At 38.6% G+C, this 22,798-nt stretch overlaps 1 protein-coding gene and 1 pseudogene across 1 annotated transcript in view; both read left to right on the top strand.

The window, feature by feature from the left end:
- Positions 1-22,798, top strand: part of LOC137250502 (inactive dipeptidyl peptidase 10) — a 768,065-nt gene that overhangs the window by 103,974 nt on the left and 641,293 nt on the right. The window lies entirely within an intron of this gene.
- LOC137248706 (AP-1 complex subunit beta-1 pseudogene) lies at positions 5,819-21,372 on the top strand (annotated as a pseudogene).

Genomic DNA, 22,798 nt, shown 5'->3' with positions numbered 1-22,798 from the left:
GGAATGACGAGATATCACCCCAACGTATGTATATCGGGTTTTCTCCCCTTTTTGGAAATTTCGCAAGAAAGTGCTTAATGCCTAATGAAATATTTTATTCTTGTATTCCTCCATAGATTGTGACACACTTAAGTTTGAAGGCTGTATATATGTGTTTATTCTATATCTCTGCCCGACATAGACGGAAGATCTTTGGTTTTCGTGAGCGACATATATTTAAGGAATATGTACCAGCGTTCCATCTTTCAGTCCCAACAATATAAGATTTGTGTATATTTCTCCTATATTTACCTTAATTAGGTGAAAAAGAAATGTTGATTTGGAAAATACTCCATTTTTGTTTTAATTATTAGTTTAGTAGTAGTAGTACCCAGCAAAATGCATAAACAGTTTTTATTAAATTAACTATTATGGCGAACTTTTATGAAAAAATAAAAAGTAGGGCCAACTATCGGAAAGGTGCGCCACATCCGATGACAAACCAATTAAGCACTTTGTAAAAATTATGCATGGTTTTTTTTCGGTCTTTTTTCAGCAAAATCCGCAAATAATTTAAAATCCGAAAAAAGTTAAATTTGGACTTGTTATACCTTTCACGAAAATGAAATGCTATATTAAATTTGTCACTTATCTCAATATTGCAAGTCCTTAAAGAAAAGAGAAACACTACGAACTCATTCAATCTTTGTGAGTTCCTCATGGACCGGCCAGTTTAACCTAAGGAGAAGAGATAGGCCCACCAAAAGATATACCGAAATGATCAGGATGAAGAGCTGAGTTGGTTTAGCTATGTCCGTATGTCTGTTGTATGCCAACTAGTCCCCCAATTTTCGAGATATCTTAATAAAATTTGCTGAGCATATACTCGCTGGGTGTCCGACTGGACATTGGTCGGAACCGGCTAGATCGTACCACTATAGCATATATCCCCCATACAAACGATTTTTCAGAAAAGAGGATTTTTGTAATATCTTCCTCAATTTATCAGAATGAAGCCCTAAACTTCATCGTATATATTGCACATATTGTAGTCTGAAAAAATGGATGAGATCTGTAGTATATATAGCATATATACCGCAAAACCGATTGTTTAGATAAGAAGTTTACGTAATTTCTGTCCCTAGAGCATTAATTATTGTCTGAAAAAATTGTCTAGATCGGTAGTATATATAGTATATATCCCATACAACCGGTTGTTTACATAATAAACTTTTCGTAATTTCTACAATATTATAAGAGTAAGAAGCTTCAAATTTCACCGAATTCTTACGTATTGTAACAATTTTACTGCAAATCCTCTTACTCACAACCTTCTACTAACGTTCGTATCGCTAAACCCTTGAATAAATAACTCAAATATTTAATAATACTAAATGGCCTTTATTAAGGTTCTTCACAATAATACTGATACTTCACAACCAATAGCTTGCTTAAAGGAAACTGATTATCGTGCCTCTACTGTTGCGGCCTTTTATAATAAATGATTTCTCGTTTGCCCACTTCTAGGCTCTTTCTAATTTACTTAGTTACTGCTATATAATTATAACTACAGATGCACGTGTATAGCTCTCATATGGATCGTCCCGATCAGACAAATCTCTCAATCTAAACGCCGTTAGTATCTCCAAATATACCACTCTTCTATTTCGTGGTTTCCCAATGGTTTGTATGCGGTACATGGTATCACTGATCTTCTTTACAACTTTGTACGGGCCTTCGCAACTGCACCAAAATTTGGATGGAACACCTTTCCGCCGGTGAGGGTTGTATAACAGTACCAAATCTCCCGCAAAGAAACCTTCCGAATTATTGTTTTCATCGTACCTGCGTTTCATCTTACTACTCATTATCGTTCCCTCGCACTCTGCTGTTTGGCCAATGAACTACTTCGCAGAGCTTGCGCTTGTCGGATTGGCTTCGCATAATCAGTATCGTTCCCACGTTTCACAAGGGTGGTGCGCCCTGGATTGAAACTGCCCTCGCATTCCTTCTGGAAAATTCTTTCCTTTGTTTTCGTGCGTCCCTTTGGTTTTGTCAATGCCAGTGTTTCTCTCGCAGGTACTTTTGATTTCGCTTTATTTGGCCCATTCGCTCCACCAACCTTTACCTTTGACTTCCGTGGTCTTTGTCGAGTCTTCTCAACCAGTACTCGATTACTGCTGAACCCTTCTTCCAAACTAAAGTTTAGTGGTACGTCCTGGTTCTCATAATGCACAACCCTTATCTGCATATCGATCTTGATGTCATGGTCAACTAAGAAGTCTACTCCCAATATGACTTCATCAACAATCTCCGCCACAATGAATTTGTGTAGAACCATGACCTTCCAAATTAAGACTTCACATATACTTTTCCCTGGACTTGGTTATACTCGCCTGTGACCGAACGCAACCTTGCCCAGGTAACAGCTTTACTCTCCTATTGGCCAAATCAGAGTAGATACAGGAGTGAGATGCTCCCGTATCTACAGTCAGTATACGCTCCTTGCCATCCAGCTTTCCTTTGACGGCAAGACTGCTCGATTTTTTTCCAATTTGCGAGATAGATATCACAGGACATTCAATAGCTGGAGCTAGCTCTCGATCTCTACATCTTACTCGCTATTGCTCATCCCCTCCAGCTTTGTTTTTAAGACCACCCATGCTGTTGAAATTACTAGGATCAAGATCGCAATGACATGCAATGTGACGGGGCTTCCCGCATTTGAAGCACTTGATAACTCTCTCACTCCACTTTTGCGATCCTTTCAGCGCCTCCAATGTTACGTCTACCCAATCTGACCTTTCTTCTTCCACACGGCGTGATTTGAAAGCTGGCTTACACAGAAGCGACGCTGTGTCCTTGAATCAGAGCATGTGATACCGTTTCTGCGAATGTTGGCTTTGGGTTTGCGTATGTAGCTCGCTTTGTTTCGACGTCCCGTATGCCATTTATAAAGCTCTGAATCTTTACCATTTCAGTGTATTCCACGGGTGCGTCCGCATTCGCTAAATGTGCCAGCCCTTCAACATCTGACGCAAACTCTTGCAATGCCTCACCAGGCTTCTGCAAGCGGTTCAGTAACTCTATTTTGAATATCTGTCTCCTATGCTAAGTTCCGTATCGTCTCTCTAGAGCGCCCATCAATGCTTCATAATAGTTCCGTTCGCCTTCTGGAATGGTTTGTAATATCTCAGCTGCAGGTCCTTTCAACGCCATGAACAGTACAGCAACTTTACCTTCAGCATTCCAGTTGTTCACTGCTGCGGTCTTCTCAAACTGTAGCTTAAAGAACTTCAAAGGAACAGAACCGTCAAAAGTTGGGGATTTTACCTTCAGAGTAGACATTGAAGTGATTGGACGTTTCAGTTGTAACCCCAGAATCCGATCTTTCAAAGCATTCATCTCGGACTCCACTTTATCTCGTCGTTCACTAACAGCCTCCAGCTGCGATGAGAATTTTGTTTCCTGTGCTTCAAGCTTCGTTGAGATACGCTATTCTTGTGCTTCGTGCTGTGTTGTTATGCGTGCTTCTTGTTCTTTTAATTGTTCTGCAATTTCTGACGCCATGTGTGTTTTCTGTTCTTCAAATTGTGTTTCTATCTTGGATGTTATACGGTTCTCCTGGAATTCCAATTGTTATATCATTTATGTCTTCTGTTCTGCCAGTTGAGATGTTATATTTGTCTTTTGTTCTTCTAGTTGGGATGCCATATATGTCTTCAATTCTTTCCGTTGAGATGACATTTGCGACGACATTGATGTTACTGTCGATGTTTGTGCAGATATTGCAGCCAACATCATTTTCAAGTCTGTGTTCGCCATTGTTTGCGGTGTTTCATTTTTCTCCTATAATTTTGTTGTCTCATCGCCACCAAGATGAAACTCATACTCTTCCACGTCAATTCCTTCTAATTCCATTGCCTCTCGTAGCCGTGCCTGAAGTTCGAGTTTAACGCCGCTTGTATTCAATCCACGGCTCTCCAACTCCTTCTTCAGTTGCTGGATCTTTAATTCACTGAACTTTGCCATGTCCTTGTTGTCTTCTGGAATTTATTCAACAATTCCTCTTCTGAAACCAATTGTAACTATTTTACTGCAAATCCTCTTATTCGCAACCTTCTACTAACGTTCGTATCGCTAAACCCTTGAATAAATAACTCAAATATTTAATAATGTAAAATGGCCTTTATTAAAGTACTTCACAATAACACTGATTCTTCACAACCAATAGCTTGCCTAAATGAAACTGATTGTCGTACCTCTACTGTTGCGGCCCTTTATACTATATGATTTCTCGTTTGCCTACATCTAGGCTCTTCCAGAATTTACTTAGTTACTGCTATATAATTATAACTACAGATGCACGTGTATAGCTCCCATATGCGCGTGTATTTGTGAGCGACACTTCCACAATTATAAGTCCATAATTTTGGGGCATCTCGGAAAAGATATCTGCGTGTGTTTGTGCGTTGCTTCTCCGCTGCGTGTACTTACATATGTGTAGACATAAGGTTTGAATTATTGATGTGCATACAACTCACTGCTTAGCATCGGCTTAGAGATGATAGTATCCCTTATTTCTGCTAATATTCGTTACATTATATAGCATAATGTCTGAAAAAATGATAGGGTTATGTGGTGTATATATATATTAAATACCCCATATAAACTGTCATTTCTGTCCTCTTTTTAACGGCTAGCAACTTCAAGTTTCATCAAATACTTACGTTTACGTCATTCATTGTTGAGATAAGTGATTCGTGGTCCCAACTATTTCACGCAGAGTACAATGAACGTGAAACTTTGCATCCTCACACAAAGTTGCTATCTATTTTTTATTTTTTATTTATCTTAAAAACTAGCTTAGGTATGAACATCTGTTCACTGCATATCTCATATCTTATAGAGCCGAATATTTAGAATAAGATTATTGTTCAGTCCCATTCATGAAAGGTATGCAGTCTTTGGCCCAGCCGAAGATAGTCACGTCATTGCTTGTCAGAAACTGACTTAAACATCTCTCTTATACTATTTTAAAATTTTCTTCTCTTTAATTAAACTTTGGTTTTATGAATATTTCAAGGAACGAAGATACTATTGAAATATATTTTGTGTGCAGGTATTTAATTCTTAGTTTAAATTCGGTATTATGTTAAAGTGATAATGAAGCAGAACTAAATCCAACATTTCCATACAACAAACAACTTTTGTTCTCCCTTCAAACACATTTCGTACTTCAATTCAAATTCAATTGTAACTTTCACACCACTTCTCATTAATTGATTAATTTTTGCAAAAAAGATAAGCTCAGCAGCATCACTTCATTACATTTTAATGACTTGATTAAGCTCGTTAAATACGTAATTTACATACAAAATAAGTTTTCATGTATATACTTACCTACACCTTATGTATTGTATATGTTTGTATGTATGTAACGAGATGTACATCTACTTCTCCAACACGCACATAATAACTCAACCCTCAGCTTAAGCGCTTTATATTTACCTCATACAAGTTAATTAATTTTATTGTATGAGCTTCAGACTCAAGGTCGTCACAAGGTAAACATTGTGAGTTGTTGTTGCTGTCAAAATAGATATGTGAGGTATGGCACATCTACTCGTACTATGTATGACATCTGTTGTATATAAGTCTGTGTTGTTTAAGTGCCTGTACTGTATTAAGGTTACAGACATATTAATAGCATTGTCAGCAGGAAGCGATATACTAAAGCAGGCAAGTGACACTGCGGACGTTTTATGAGAACAAAGCAAGAAAATTCTCTTCAAGCAGTTAAGCTGTAACCCCATTTAAAAGCGAATTTACTCTTGGCATGAAACTTGATCAAGTATCTTTATTGCTGACAAGTGCAATTAAAAGGTAATTATACTCAGTTGAGCAGAGCTCACAGAGTATATTAACTTTGATTGGATTACGGTTGGTTGTACAGGTATAAAGGAATCGAGATAGATATAGACTTCCATATATCAAAATCATCAGGATCGAAAAAAAATTTGATTGAGCCATGTCCGTCCGCCCGTCCGTTAACACGATAACTTGAGTAAATTTTGAGGCATCTTGATGAAATTTGGTATGTAGATTCCTGAGCATTCATCTCAGATTGCTATTTAAAGTGAACGATATCGGAGTATAACCACGCCCACTTTTTCGATATCGAAAATTTCGAAAAACCGAAAAAGTGCGATAATTCATTACCAAAGACGAATAAAGCGATGAAACTTGGTAGGTGAGTTGAACTTATGACGCAGAATAGAAAATTTGTAAAATTTTGGACAACGGGCATGTCAACGCCCACTTTTAGAAGAAGGTAATTTGAAATTCCTGCAAGCTGTAATCTGGCAGTCGTTGAAGATAACATGATGAAATTTGGCACGAACGTTACACCTATTACTATATGTATGCTTAATAAAAATTAAGAGAACGACCACGACAACTTAAAAAAAAATTTTTTAAAGTCAAATTTTAACAAAAAATTTGATATCCTTACATCATATAAGTAAATTATGTCTACATTCAACTCCAGTAATCATATGGTGCAACGAAATACAAAAATAAAAGAAGATTTCAAAATGGGTGTGGTTCCGCCCTTTTTCATTTAATTTTTCTAGGATACTTTTAATGCCATAAGTCGAACAAAAATTTACCAATCCTTGTGATATTTGCTGCGGGCTTAGATTCTAGGACGATAACTTATTTCTGTGAAAAAGGGTGAAATCGGTTGAAGGGACGCCCTGTTTTTATACATAGTCCGCCGTCTGTCCTTCCGCTCGGCCGTTGACACGATAACTTGAGCAAAAATCGATATATCTTTACTAAACTCAGTTCACGTACTTATCTGAACTTGGTATAAAAATGGCCGAAATCCGACGATGACCAAGCCCACTTTTTCGATATCGAAAAGTGAAAAAAATGCCATAATGCTATACCAAATTTGAAAAAAGGGATGAAACATTGTATATGGATTGGTTTATTTACGCAAAATATAACTTTAGAAAAAAACTTTGTAAAATGGGTGTGACACTTACCATATTAAGTAGAAGAAAATGAAAAAGTTCTGCAGGGCGAAATAAAAAAGCCTTGACTTCTTGGCAGGAATACTGTTCCTGGTATTACATATATAAATAAATTAGCGGTACCCGACAGATGATGTTCTGTGTCAGCCTGGTCCCCATTGTGGTCGATATCTCGAGAACGCCTTCACATGTACAACTACCACCATTCCCTTTTAAAACCCTCATTAATACCTTTAATTTGATACCCATATCGTACAAACAAATTCTAGAGTCAGCCCGGGTCCACCTTTATGGCGATATCCCTAAATGGCGTCCACCTATAGAAATGTGGCCCACTCCCTCATAAAATACTCTTTAATACCTTTCATTTGATACACATGTCGCACAAACACATTCCAGAGTTACCCTTGTCTCATTTTCCTACATGGTTATTTTCCCTTATGTTGTCACCATAGCTCTCAACTGAGTATGTAATGTTCGGTTACACCCGAACTTAACCTTCCTTACTTGTTTTTTTTCTGTTTAAGGTTTGTGTTTAGCTTTAAGCTCAGAGATGTAATTTGTTTCTTTTACGTAAGCCTCATTTATTTTTATACTCAGCGAGCTTTGCACACAGAGATATTAACTTTGGTAACATAACGGTTGATCGTAACGGCATAAACGATTAGACTTAAGTAAAGACAGGAATAAATTGATTTAGCAATTTCCGTCCGTCCGTCCGTCTACACGAAATAACGTGAGTAAATATTGAGACATCTTATTGAAATTTGGTAGATGTGTTCCATGGTACTCATCTCCCATCGCTATTTAAATTGAACAAAATCGGATGATAATCACACCCACTATTTATATATATAACATTTTCAAAAACACAAAAAAACTGATTAATTAGTAAATAATACACCTAGAATGTTGAAACTTTTAGTATGGACTGAAACCCTTGATAAAAATTTCAAAATTTATTTTGAAAAAGAGCGTGGCACCGCCATTCTGTGATAAAATCAATTCTATAAATATTATTAATCATAAATCAAACACCACTAAACATATAACAAATTTCAGCAGATAGCTTGCTTTTAATGTTAAATATGATTCGAAGTAAAATTAACGAAATCGGTTAAGGACCACGCCCACTTTTATATAAAAGATATATCTTTGCAGAAAATAGTTTTACATTAATGATGTTTCCCAAGTAAAATTATGGCAAGAATGGGGAAAAACAAAATTTTTTAAAACGGATGTGACACCGTCCCTTTTATGACCTAGCAATTTTCTATGTAGCAGGGACCATAACTCGAAAAAAAAATTAACGTATCGTAATAGGATTGGGTACACGTATTTTTCTTACAGCAGGCTGTACGGAATTAGTTTAGGATCATGCCCACATTTATATAAAAGACTTTTAAATAGATCGCAGACGAATATAATAAGCTATACCTTTGCGAAAAAAACTTTATATCAATGAAATTTTACTTTCTAGATGGAGTTAAAACAAAAAGTTAGAAAATATTGAACTTTTTGAAAATGTGCGTGGCACTGCCCTATTTTAACTAACCAATTTTCTATGGTTCGGGAGCCATAGCCAGTACAATCTAACCTACGTAAACCGCGCTCTTTTCCAAACTTGGCTCGAATTATCTGATAAAACTTTAGATAAGGAACATATATTTCTGCGCGTTGCTTTTGGCAGGAGATAGTTAGGAAATCGTTTGATGATTCACTAGTTCGTGTGCACCTTATGATTTGGATATTGACGTGACACTATTTAATTGAAATTCAGCCAGTATAATTTTCTCAAGAATAGGATGTATCACAAGAAGGAGCAAATCACTCAAAACGCAACAGAATTTAACGAGTCACAATTTAACTTAATCTGTTGGAAGGATTTTTTTCTAAAACTATATAAAATAAGTTAGTATGCAAGCAAAGATAATCTGTGTTATCATGAAAATTAATCACACCGAAAGCTGTGTTCATAATAATAAAACTATGGTAAAAGATAATTTTAGTGTCGGAAAGTTCAAGCATAAGAGAATGACAACTTAACTACTTTTGCGCCCATTAAACGTTCTGAGTGTTGAGTTCTATTAACTCTGCGTTGGTGTTGAATATATTTAAGTAGCCATAGAGGTACATATGTATATAGATTTCATATATATATTTCTTTATGCATATAGAGATATTCTGTGTTCTATTAGAATTTATTTCCTTCAGTATTTCTTTTAAAATTGCAATATATTAAAAACTTGCTTCTGCTCTCGAGATTTCTATTCTTTGCTGCTTTTTTATTCTTTTTATTTCATAGTTTTATTTTCCCATCAGCATTGAGATTATGGCTTTATTCAGCTTTATGATTGTGCTACGTGCTAGCTTACATATCAGTGTAAGTTGCTATACAAATAAACAAAAATAAAACACACTCAAGCATTTTGCTTCCATTCAGGTGCTGGGTAAGTGCAAATGCTTCTCACATTTTTTTGATTACGCACACAATTCATAGCTGATTGAGGTTCAATGCTGCCTAAAATCGCAACATTTTATTAGGAAATACATTAGCGTCTTATAAAAGCGAATAGGTGATATACTTTGGGATTTATAGGTGTACGAGGATTGTATTGTGTTCACAAGTTGAGAATGCTGAATAGTTGAGTGTGAGTAAAGAATTTTTTAAATAATAGCACATATTTTTCGGTATTGGAAAAAATTATCAGAAAGTTGGTTGAAGAACAGTTAGACCGAAATTCTGAATGTCCAGATACGAAAACACTAGGTATCTCTCGGCTGCTCTTTTCCTTTTATGTTACTTAATCCTCGGATATATTGTGGCGTCTGGCCAAACGAGAAGGCTTTATTTTCGTGAATAACTTTACTGCAACCGACCCTATTATGCAAATCTTTAGTGACTTTTGATTTTTAGAGGCAGTCTTTATAATATTCGTAAACCGATATTTCTTATACCTTTATATTAATTCGCTTTCATGTTTGTCCCCTCATTTCCATACGAATTTTTTACCCACGAGAAAGCCTTTTTCGGTAACTTCCCGTTGAGATAGACACTTGATGCTCAGAGCATAGTTCAGATCTGGGAGACATTACAATGCAAGCGAAAAAATCCGCTAGGTGGCGCAGGGTTCGAGATATACAGAAAATTAATTTTAAAATTGAAATTTTTCGATCGACTTTTAACTAACTTCTCGGTGATCAAGAGACTTGAAATTTAGCACATAGTTTTCGAGTCGATGGCTCTATAATTCGTGGAAAACAATACGCCGCCAGAGATAAACGAAATCCCTTAAAATCCCTGAAAAAACGCAGGGAATCTTGCAATCGATTTTTAAGTACATGGGCCGTAAGTCAGAACCCATAGAAATGTAATATTTGATCAAAAAAATGTCGCTAGGTAGCACATGGATCGATATATTAAGAGAATTAGTTTTGACTTAGGAATCTTTCAATCCATTTTTAACTAACTTCCCGGTTACCTAGAGACTTGAAGCTTGGCACTTAGTTAGAGGCCTAGTGACAATACAACTTATAGAAAACAAATTTCGCTAGGTGGCACGGTGGTCAAGATAACCGCAAATCCTTGAAAAACGAGGGGACTCTTCCAATCGATTTTTAAGTAGCTTCCCTCTGAGATAGAGACTTGAAACTTGGGCCGTCAGAACCCATAATACCAAATGCCTTCTCGTGTGCAGCACTAAAAAGTAAAAATAACAAGTAAGGAAGGCTAAGTTCGGGTGTAACCGAACATTACATACTCAGTTGAGAGCTGTGGAGACAAAATAAGGGAAAACCACCATGTAGGAAAATGAACCTAGGGTAACCCTGGAATGTGTTTGTATGACATGTGTATCAAATGGAAGGTATTAAAGAGTATTTTAAGAGGGAGTGGGCCATAGTTCTACAGATGGACGCCATTTGGGATATCGCCATAAAGGTGGACCAGGGCTGACTCTAGAATTTGTTTGTACGATATGGGTATCAAGTGAAAGGTGTTAATTAGTATTTTAAAAGGGAGCGGGCCTTAGTTCTATGGGTGGACGCCTTTTCGTATTATCGCCATAAACGTGGACCAGGGGTGAGTCTAGAATGCGTTTGTACAATATCGGTATCAAACGAAAAGTGTTATTGAGTATTTTAAAAGGGCGTGGGCCTTAGTTCTATAGATGGACGCCTTTTTGAAATATCGCCATAAAGGTGGACCAGGGATGACTCTAGAATTTGTTTGTACGATATGGGTATCAAACGAAAGGTGTTAATGAGTATTTTAAAAGGGCGTTGGCCTTAGGTCTATAGGTGGACGCCTTTTCGAGATATCGCCATAAAGGTGGACCAGGTGTGACTCTAGAATTTGTTTGTACGATATGGGTCTCAAATGAAGGGTGTTAATGGGTATTTTAAGAGGGAGTGGGCCTTAGTTCTAAAGGTGGACACCTTTTCGAGATATCGCCATAAAGGTGGGCCAGGGGTGACTCTAGAATTTTTTTGTATGATATGGGTATCAAATTAACTTCTAAATTACCTGGATCGTTAGTCGGCGGGATCGGTGACCTACGGCTGACTTCACCGCTAGTTACCCCCCTCCCTACTTGCACCCTAGACAGAAGGTGCTTAAAAAAGGCGGGACTGTACCAGCTAAGTGCATCTTAAAGGCACAGCGGTAGCTCCTTGTGCGCACGCATCGGTTCACGGCCTGAACTGAGTGGGGGGAGGGGGGGGGGGGGGGGGGTCGTAAGGTCGTGAAGGCGTCGGGCCGTTCAACACCCAGGAGGGCACGGAGGCAAAGTAGCACGAAGGCGTTGGGCCCTACAATACCTAGGAGGACGCGGGGGCAAAGTAGGCCGAAGGCATCTTCCCACCGTCCTTACACAAGTGAAGGGTGACCCGCACCATGGCAGCGCCCCTGCCACTCAGCCATCCGAAGCTATAACTGAAGGGAAGGGGTTGTATGGTCATTAATGCGTTGGCCCGCACAACACCTAGGAGGGCGCGGAGGGTAAAGTAGCACGAAGGCATCATTCCCGTCGTCCTTACCTAAGTGAAGTGTGACCCGCGCCAAGACAGAGCCCCTTCCATACAGCAATCTAGCGGTAGGGAAAGTATGTTTTAAAAAGACATCCACTCCTGCTGGCTCACCTGCGAGGACTGAATTAAAATAAAATAAATATAAGGCGCGATAACCTCCGAAGAGATCTAAGTCCGAGCTTCTCTTCCAATTTGCATCGTGCTCCTCTTGATTTTTCCTACAAATTAAAAATACATGTTTTATGCCGACCCCGAACGGCATCTGTAAGGCAGATGAGTTTTCACTGAGAGCTTTTCATGGCAGAAACACACCCGGAGCGCTTGCCAAACACTGCCGAGGGGCGACCCCTCTTAGAAAAATTTTCTTCTAATTGAAAAACCTTATATCTAAAATTTTGATGTTGCTTTGCCCGGGTTGCGAACCCAGGGCATACGGTGTAATAGGCGGAGCACGCTACCATCACACCACGAGGACTGAATTGCAAAATGCAAATTCACTCTTTTTATATGGTTTGTGCAGCAAAATGCTGGCAAATGACGCAAACGCCATTATAGAGTTGAAGTTGCATTTAATTTTGCTGTATTTTATTTTGCGAGTTTTAAATTATAATGCCTAAATTGTAATACTAGTTTGTGACAAAAATAAGTTCGAAAACCTAGAGTTAATTTTATTATTATTATTAATTATTTATTAAGTAATATATATAAATATAAAACTTAAATATATAAAGTAGGGCGGGTCGATTTAAAAATTGCTCACTTCTTTGTGAAAATCGTATTCTAGGGATAAAAATAAGAAACTTTGCCGAAGGAACCATACCTCTAAAACGAATGGCCATCGACTCGAAGTAGAGTGAATTTTAATACAGTTGGTTTGCTTTGAAAAGTTCAGATTTTTTGAATTTTCATTTCATTTCATTTTATTAGTCTATGATTTCATTAATCTAACAGACTAGATCTACATTCATTAAACTTAAATGCCAATAAATTTACTTTATATATAAAACGAGTAAAGTTTAGCGCTAAAAGTTGCTCTCGGGAGGGCGACGTCAAGCAAGATCCTGTTGTATTCATTGAGGGCCCTAGAGATAGGATCAAAATTGTGATAATTAGCTCCGATAACTTTCACGTGGAACGGATATTGGGCACGAAGGTTTCTGCTCGGAACATTGAAGCCGATTTGCGCTAGTAGTTCCGGGCAGGCAACTCAACCACATATAAGATCATACGCAAACAGCAAAGATTGTATATGACATCTGGCCGCAAGCGACTTCACGTTTATGAGGGCAGAGCGGAAGCGGTAAGAAGGTAATGGTTCTAAAAAATTAAGCGGTTGGAGTGCGAATCAAGTTCCATCGATCCAAAAAACTTAATTTAACATCTTGCTTAAGCATTTACTATCAGAACGTTAGAGGCTTAAATAGTAAATTAGCTGACTTATATTTGAAAATCATTCACTGTAGCTATAACATTATTGCTTTTACCGAAGCATGGCTGAAACCCCATGTTTTAAATTCCGATATATTTGCAGTGAGTAGCAGACCTATAGAAATGACCTTTTAAATAGGACCCGAGATGGTGTCTTGCTAGCTGTACATTCTTCAATTCCATCTGAAGATGTTAATTTACCCGAAGTTGATTCCGTCGAGCTTAACTGTATCCGAATCTTACAAGACCGGGGTCATCTTTACTTAGCCGTTTGCTATATTCCACCGTCTTCTGATATATCAGTGTATATGCAACACACTTTACTGTTACAAATAGTCAATTCGATAATAAAGCCCACGGACTCAATGACTGTATTAGGCGACTTTCATCTGCCACATATATCTTGGAACACCGTTGATCACGATATTGTCCCCGTATCATCCACGATGCATAACAATGACTTTTTGGATGGAATTACTAATCTTTGCATTAATCAGAATCGAATAAGTATGGAAAATTCTTAGACTTACCATTTGTTGACGATATATCTAAATTCTTTATAAATCGGTGTGAACCCCTTGTTTTGCCAGAAGATATTTAAAATCCTTCTCCGAATAAAAGTTTTATAAAGTATACATATGTAAAATCAAAAGAAACATTATTTGCAACCGAATACTTTTTATGATTTCGTAAATTCTAAACGTAGGACTAACGGGCTTACCTCTGCCATGAAATTTAGAAATAGCATTTCCAGCGGCAAAGAAGAGATTGCAAACTTCTTCGTTTAATTCTCTTACTCTAATTACTCTGCAGTGGTTGATTCATCACCTAAAAAATATCCATATGAGCTCCAGTTGGACAAATGCGTGGTGGCAACGGCGCGCACCCACGTATTTGTTAAAGATTAGTTAAGGCGAAAAAAGAGGAAGAAAATAAAAACACCAAAAGGGTTTCGTATTAATAACAAGTAAGGAAGGCTAAGTTCGGGTGTAACCGAACATTACATACTCAGTTGAGAGCTGTGGAGACAAAGTAAGGGAAATCACCATGTTGTAAAAGGAACCTAGGGTAACCCTGGAATTTGTTTGTATGACATGTGTATCAAATGGAATGTACTAAAGAGTATTTTAAGAGGAAGTGGGCCGTAGATCTATAGATGGACGCCATTTAGGGATATCGCCATAAAGGTGGACCAGGCCTGACTCGAGAATTTGTTTGTACGATATGGGTATCAAATGAAATGTGTTAATGAGTATTTTAAAAGGGCGTGGGTCTTAGTTCTATAGGTGGACGCCTTTTCGAGATATCTCCATAAAGGTAGAAAAGGGGTGACTCTAGAATTTGTTTGTACGATATGGGTATCAAATTAAAGGTATTAATGAGGGTTTTAAGTTGTATATGTGAAGGCGTTTTCGAGATATCTACCAAAATGTGGACCAGGGTGATCCACAACATCATCTGTCGGGTACCGCTAATTTATTTATATATGTAATACCACGTACAGTATTCCTTCCAAGATTCCAAGGGCTTTTGATTTCGCCCTGCAAAACTTTTTCATTTTCTTCTACTTAATATGGTAGGTGTCACACCCATTTTACCAAGTTTTTTTCTAAAGTTATATTTTACGTCAACAGACCAATACCATTACCATGTTTCATCCTTTTTTCGTATTTGATATATAATTATGGCATTTTTTTCATTTTTCGTAATTTTCGATATCGAAAAAGTGGGCGTGATCATGATTGGATTTCGGCCATTTTTTACACCAATACAAAGTGAGTTCAGATAAGTACCTGAACTGAGTTTAGTAAAGATATATCGATTTTTGCTCAAGTTATCGTGTTAACGGTCGAGCGGAAGGACAGACGGTCGACTATGTATAAAAACTGGGCGTGGCTTCAACCGATTTCGCCCTTTTTCACAGAAAACAGTTACCGTCCTAGAAGCTAAGCCTCTACCAAATTTCACAAGGATTGGTTAATTTTTGTTCGACTTATGGCATTAAAAGCATCCTAGACAAATTAAATGAAAAAGGGCGGAGCCACGCCCATTTTGAAATTTTCTTTTATTTTTGTATTTTGTTGCACCATATCATTACTGGAGTTGAATGTTGGCATAATTTACTTATATGCTGTAAAGATATTAACTTTTCTTTTAAAATTTTAATTTAAAAAAAAACTTTTTTAAAAAGTGGGCGTGGTCGTTTTCCGATTTTGCTAATTTTTATTAAGCAGACATAAAGTAATAAGGGTAACGTTCCTGCCAAATTTCATCATGATATCTTCAACGACTGCCAAATTACAGCTTGCAAAAGTTCTAAATTACCTTCACTTAAAAGTGGGCGGTGCCACGCCCATTGTCCAAAATTTTACTAGTTTTCTATTCTGCGTCATAAGCTCAACTCACCCACCAAGTTTCATCGCTTAATGCATATTTGGTAATGAATTATCGCACTTTTTCGATTTTTCGAAATTTTCGATATCGAAAAAGTGGGCGTGGTTAATGTCCGATATCGTTCATTTTAAATATCGATCTGAGATGAGCGCCCAGGAACCTACATACCAAATTTCATCAAGATACCTCAGAATTTACTCAAGTTATCGTGTTAACGGACGGACGGACGGACATGGCTCAATCGAATTTTTTTTCGATACTGACGATTTTGATATATGGGAGTCTATATCTATCTCGATTCCTTTATACCTGTACAACCAACCGTTATGCAATCAAAGTTAATATACGCTGTGAGCTCTGCTCAACTGAGTATAAAAAGGAATTCACAGTGTGCCTTTATTTATATAAATACAACAAGTGTTAAAAAAGATTTAACAAATGTTGTGGAAAATGATATATGTAATAATAATTATGAAAATTTGCACTTACGTGGACGTGTGATTACGTGTACCTTTGCTGGCTGCTGGATCAAAAGAGGACGAGACTCTTTGCTACATGAGCCGATGAACCCACGATACAGCTCCTTCGTTGGGTTTCCCGGCAACAAAGTTGCTGTACCGCGGGCTCACAGCGGTAAAAATCTTAAGATACATACATACGTACTACCACACACACACGCCTGTGTGTATAGTGATCACAAGAATATGCGGGTGGTAGTAACGAAGAAAAATAAACAAATAAAGTTATGTTACGAGGGGGGGGGGGGGGAGATATATTTAGGCCTGTGGCCTAAACATACCGGCCCCTTGCCGTAAGCAACAAAGAAAAAAAATTAAAAAAAGGGGGCCACGCGATCGCACGTGCAGTAAGGCGCTGTAACGGCAGAAAGCAGTGCAGATGCGGACTGCAAACACTGCACGCCAGATGGTTGACCTCACGTTTCGCTCTCCTGTGGAAAAAGAAAAGAAGTTATTAAATATACGTACGTGGTTTTAAATTCCGTGCAGTAATTACTTAGTTTTTATGAAACGCTCCTATTTTTGGCACGCCCCTGAGACTATCAGCCCGAATACGGTCGGTTGCGTCAGGAGACCGCCAACTGTTGTTGCTGGCGTTCCGCTCACCATCAGTTCGGCGTATAGATCAGCGCCGAGTGTAAGACGAACTGGCGATGAGCTGTAGAACTGCGGATCTGCAAGCCGCATAAATTCAAATGGAACGGCAACCTTTGGATCCACATTGGATGGCGGACTCAACCGATAGTGGCCGTTGACCACGGCGGCTTGGGTAGTGACATGAGTCGTTGACCCGAACTTGCCGCGCAGAATAAGGGTACATTGCCCTGGTCCTTGGCGCTCTAACTGCAAATCGGGTACTAGCTCTGCATTGACGATGGTGCTGGCGGCGCAGGGATCAATGATCGCACGTACCAAGTGTAGGTGCCCACGCGATTCGACGCGTACGATGGCCGTCGGCGCAATGGGCACGAAAGACCGCATGATGGGCGCTGGAGTGGCTGGGAGCAGCCGGCCGGTTCGGAAGCCTTCCGGTGTACCACGCGATAGTGCTTGCATATTTTGGGCGTCAGAATGGTATGGCGTCGATTTATCTCGCCGCTGCTGTCTGCCGCGTTTGGATGACTTGGTCGGGCCCACTTGGAGTCCAATGTCGCGGTGCCGCCAGTTGTCTCGTTCGTTTCGACGTTTGCTTGCTTTCGCCGCGCTTCTTTCATGCTGTAACAGCGGCCGGAAACTGCGCATCCCATGGTTGACCGTTGACGGTTTTGTTGTCTCCGTTTTACTTATTTCTTCCTCCGCCTTTGCTCTCTCCTCCTCCATTTCTTCCTCCTCCACCTGCTGAGCCCAGGATTTAGCCGGTCTCGATAGGTTGATTGACAACGCGTCGTCGGACGTGTTGTCGTCGCCATTTGTGCCTGTCTCGTCGTATACCGGCCGACGCTCATCTAAATGAAACGTGGTGTGGTGCTTCTCTTGGCACCTCTTGCAACGGTACTTGCTGCTACACTTGTTTACCCGGTGGAAGGGTGACAGACAGTTCGGACAGTACTTATATAGAAGCACTGCCCGCAACCTCTCTTCTGGAGATTTTTTTCGATATTCGGGGCAGATTCGGAGACTATGGTCCCTGCCGCAGAGCTGGCAAGCGACGTCGAAACGCGTTGCGCCTACCTCTGACCTGGCCAGTAAAGTTTGGTAGCGGGTCATGATCTGAAAGAATATTGATATCATTGATCATGCCCAAATTGAGGTTGGCGGAATGTTGTTTGGGGGGCGTAACCAAAAAAAAATTATCTTTAATATATTATCCAAAAAAAACATTTTATTGAAATAAAATTTTATTTAAATAAAATTAAAGGCCATAAGTAAATACTTATGCGCGCAGGGAAACGAAGAAAAAACGGCCTTAGCACGCATCCATGCGATGTGGCTGGTGCTTTAGTCATTCCACGTCATTTGACTAGTCATTTTACGGTCATAGGTTATATTCCTAGTCACATTTGCATGGGCGTGATTAGGTTTTGTGACCAAATTTTTTGTAGGGATTTTATAATTTATTTTATGTCGGTAGATGTCGCCGAAGTAGTCCTAAAGATTTATTTTTGATTTGTGGTGAACTTTGTTTTCACAACTAGTGGCCTGCCACAACACGGAACAGTTCGAAACCTGGCTGAAAAGGTATTACAGAGTTGCACTTCCACCATTCAACATTATTTTTGACGTGTATTGTCGATAATGTTGAGATCCGTGGAATTAAGGATTTTAAATCTCGACCAAATGAATGATTGGTCGAGATATGTAATACGCGACATGTGTGGCGTGTTGTGCTCGATATGTCGTGCGGCATGCAATGCCTGACGTGTATTGCGTGACGTGGAGTGCGGCGTGTAGTGCATGACGTGTAGTGAATGACGTGTAGTGCGGCGTGTAGTGCATGACGTGTAGTACACGAGATGCTTGCGCATGCGGCCTAACGTTTGTATTACAATAATCATTGACAGTCGGACATTAAATGTAGAGATTTTGACATCTGCTACGTTTTTCCATTTCCTGAATGAAAAAAAATGTCATTCATATAAAACACGCGGTGAGTATAGATGCTAAACTGCGTAATCTTACTTTTTATTGACTCATTTTGTATTTTTATTTTCAGGTTTTCATTCCATGGTAACGCTGTGAAGCGAAATTTTACGCGATTTCCTGATGTGGTCAATTGTATGCAAACGGATAATTTGGAGCTTAAAAATTGGTTTATTGATGTTTAATGAATTACGCTACATCGCAATCAGAGATGGCAATTATGGCAGTTAATACGTTTGTGTAGGACTGCGAAGACTCCAATCCCCTTATACGTGCTTTGGCTGTACGTACGATGGGATGTATACGCATTAATAAGATAACCGAATATTTATGCGAGCCACTACGAAGGTGCTTGAAGGATGAGGATACCTAGGTACGTAAAACAGCTGCGGTTTGTGTTGCTAAGCTTTATGACATCTCATCACCAATGGTCGAAGATCAAGAATTTTTACATTAATTAAAAGATTTACTCTCCGATTCGAATCTCATGGTGGTGGCCAATGCTGTTGCTGCACTGGGTGAAATTACCGAAGCCAGTCAGTCGGGTCAACCCCTTGTTGAAATGAACGCAGTTACTATTAACAAATTGCCTACTGCGCTTAACGAATGCACCGAATAGGGACAAGTATTCATTCTTGATTCATTGGCTAATTATAGTCCTAAAGATGAGCGCGAAGCTCAACTTATTTGATTTTTTTTGACACCACGTTTAGCACACGCTAATGCAGCAGTTGTGTTGAGCGCTGGTAAAGTGCTCATGAAATTAGAAATTATTAGAAATGCTTTCAAGTGATAGCGATTTTGGTGCCACACTCACTAATAAGTTGGCGCCACCATTCGTGACACTACCCTCCTCAGAGCCCGAGGTTCAATATGTGGTACTGCGTAACATAAATTTAATTGTGCAAAAGCGCCCAGGCATTCTTAAGCATGAGATAAAGGCATTCTTTGTTAATGTAAAATTAGAAAAGCGTGACATTATGATACGTTTGGCCAATCAAACCAACATTGCACAAGTTTTTAGTGAATTAAAGAATATGCCACTGAGGTGGATGTAGATTTTGTGCGCAAGGCTGTACGCGCCATTGGGCGTTGTGCTATAAAGGTTGAACCATCAGCCGAACGCTGCGTTTCTACACTTCTCGATTTGATTCAAACCAAAGTAAATTATGTTTTTCAAGAGGCAATTGTTGTAATTAAAGACATTTTCCGCCAGTACCCGAATAAATTTGAAAGCATTATTAGCACACTTTGTGAGAATCTTGATACACTCGATGAGCCTGAGGCACGTGCCTCCATGGTTTGGATTATGGGCGAATAGGCTGGGCGTATTGATAATGCTGATGAATTACTCGATAGCTTTTTGGAAGGCTTCCAAGATAAAAACACTCAAGTGCAATTGCAATTGTTGACCGCTGCGGTTAAATTATTCTTAATTATTCTGGCGCGCAAGAGCTCGTGCAACATGTACTTTCTTTAGCTACGCAAGATTCAGATAATCGTGATTTGCGTGATCGTGGTTTTATCTATTGGCGATTGTTGTCCACTGACCCCGCTACGGCCGGCGGGCAGCTCGTAAAGGACGCGAAACGCTTAAGTCATTCGAAGTACAACAGAACAAATTTATTTGTGCTAAAGCTTATTTAGTGTATGTACGAAATCTGAATAGTTGAACAATTTGTGGTGGGGTGTGTTACGTACGCATTTTTTCTAATTAATAATGTGAATTAAGTTGTGAATAAATCTACTTCAGCTGAATGCAAATACAACAAAACCGAAACTTGTGTATGATGCCATGAAATCAAATAGGACAAAGTGAAGAAATGGTTTGATTTTGCTGAGTGAAAAATAATAACTTCCTCCATCCCTTGTGCTTGATTGGTTTTGGATAGTCGGTTGGTGGCTACGTTGCGTATGTGTGGGTTGTGCTTTGTTGCGCAATAAATATATTCTTAGCTTATACATTGGATGAAATTGATGGCAAACAAGCGCGCCGTATAGGCCTAGCTGAGCCATTAGGCGAACTTTTCGATCATGGCTTGGACTCATATACAGTCGTATTAATACCAACATGCTTGTATAGCATATTTGGTCGTAGTCCTGTATACTCAGTGGCACCCATGCGCATGTATTATGTGTGCTGGGTGGTGTTTTTTAATTTTTATGTTTCACATTGGGAAAAATATAATACCGATGTATTGTATTTACCATGGGGTTACGATTTGAGCAGGTGGGGTTCAACTGGAATGTACTTACTGACATGGTATTATGGTTCAAATGTTGTGAATGAAATGTGTGAACATTTTAATCGCATCTGCTTTAGTGTAAATTTGCGACAACCGTCCGCTGCAGAAGCAAAGCAAAATGAACAAGCACGCTTGCTCGACATGGAAAAGACGGATTAAGTAGGGTAAATGTAAACAAATTAGGAAAGATACATGTAAATGAAATATAAGCTGTATACTTATAACGTCTACTTACTTGGACATCGTCACAAATCAGAACAAATAAAGTTTCAGCTCTCCTTTTGTATAAACTTTACAACTGTGATCAGTTATAGAACATCGCTTAAATAAAGCGCGACTACATTTTGACTTCTACCAGATTATTTGGATTGATATCCTTAGAGCTATTGTTATTTATCGTTGGCTTTTGATTACGCTGCCCAAGTAAGCAATCGATGTTTATGTGTAACAGCAATCAGGCAAGTACCCAATTTAAGGAGGCTGGTAATCTTATTGTAATTTAATTTATGTTTTTTAATGCTGATAGGGCTTCTCAGAATTGGTATAGATGGTGCAACTTGCGGAAATACCTTTTAGTAAATTATGAAACAACTTGCTATTTGTGTCAAATTATAGGAATAAATATGTAGTTACTGGAAGTTAAAGGCTGTGCCCAATCTCCTGTTTCCTATCCTTCCCACTCTAACTGTGTATTGTCATTAAAATATGCTCTGACATTACTCTTGATTGTTAACATTAAAAAACCAATACAAAGTTCTCGTTCATTGGGGGTAAAATTAAAATTATTTGAATATCGCTTATTAGCATTACAATATTTCAATAACTGCGAGTAATGTTTGCAAAATTTCTGTTATCTTATTTTTCTTGGTTGATCCAAAAGTAAAAAAAGGAATAAATAGTTTTTGCAAGTCTTCTTGAAAATTTCAAAACTTTTATTTAGAATTTTTGGAGTACAAAAAATGGAAGTTTGTAATGATTTTTGAAAAAAACTTGTTTCCTGAAGGGTGTTTCAGATTTGTTTCCATATAAAAATTTAATTTTAAACACTTTGTACGGAACAAACAACTGACAACACTATGGACATATTCGTTTATGTGTGGTTCTTAGATGCACTCTTAACTATTTTATGTATATTTGTTTTTCTCACATGTACGCATGGATGTGACATCCATGAATTTGTAAAATGTCGTTTCCACTTGGTCCTCCTTGAGGGCGTGGGTGATAACTATGTAATCGGATAAAGCAACACGCGAGTTAAGAATAAAATACGCGGATTCCTTCTTTAAAGCAAACCGTAAGACGAATTCTCGTTTCCTCAAGTTCTTTTTAACTGGCGGCGCGGGTAATACATTGGAGCACACGCGCTTTCGGCCGCAAGATGCCAAATATAATAGTGATCAAAGAAGGGGAGATTTCGCAATAGGCAAGGGGATTTTCCTTCCGTTTGTTTTCATATCAATACAATTTGGTGACTTTCTGACCAAATAATGAGCTACCATACACTTGAACAACGGAAATAACCAAATACGAATATTTTGCTGACTAATAACTGAATATAGTTTTTCGATCATCTGTTGGAATCCTA

This window comes from Eurosta solidaginis, chromosome 4 (assembly GCF_040869045.1).
Source record: "Eurosta solidaginis isolate ZX-2024a chromosome 4, ASM4086904v1, whole genome shotgun sequence".
Lineage (NCBI taxonomy): Eukaryota > Metazoa > Arthropoda > Insecta > Diptera > Tephritidae > Eurosta > Eurosta solidaginis.
The sequence above is the reverse complement of the archived record's forward strand: the minus strand, read 5'-3'. Positions and strand labels throughout refer to the sequence as shown.